At 47.6% G+C, this 550-nt stretch overlaps 1 protein-coding gene across 1 annotated transcript in view; it reads left to right on the forward strand.

Moving 5' to 3' along the window:
* LOC113211275 (uncharacterized) overlaps window positions 1–550 on the forward strand; it is a 15,669-nt gene that overhangs the window by 3,799 nt on the left and 11,320 nt on the right. The window lies entirely within an intron of this gene.

The raw sequence follows: 550 nt of genomic DNA on the forward strand, positions 1-550 counted from the left end.
CAAATAGGGACGTTATTGTCGTGCACTCTACTCGCATTTTCCCGCATCACCCGGTGTTCTGGTAGGCCTACAATAAGTATATTTGTAAAATATTAAGAGGTACTTGACCCGTACCTTTGTAGCAGATCATACCTTAAATACCTTTTGACTAAACATAAAGAATATATCAGTAATTTTAGGGTGTCAACTAGCTTTTACTCTCGATACTAAAAGAGAACCAAGCTGACAATGAGACCAGAAAACAATTTCTTTGGCGCTGCGGGAATGTTGTCCGAGTGCCCGAGCGCCCGAGTGTCGCGCCAGGCCCCTTCCTGCCCTGCCTAACAATACCCAGACCCAGCCTGCAGGCAGGAGCGGGTCCCCTGCCCAACAATACTGGGCCACCGACGCCAGCCGCTCTGACCACCGGTCCCCTATCTCCTCCTCTACGCCGCTATTCCGACGAATAGCAAGATTGCAAGTAACGCGCAGTGATAAGCAAATGACAGCTAAATGTGGGAGAAAGATTAGAACACAGACAACAGACCTATTCTTAAATTTGTATCATCTG

Source organism: Frankliniella occidentalis, unplaced genomic scaffold (genome assembly GCF_000697945.3).
Source record: "Frankliniella occidentalis isolate FOCC.00 unplaced genomic scaffold, Focc_3.1 Scaffold63, whole genome shotgun sequence".
Taxonomy (NCBI): Eukaryota; Metazoa; Arthropoda; class Insecta; order Thysanoptera; family Thripidae; genus Frankliniella; species Frankliniella occidentalis.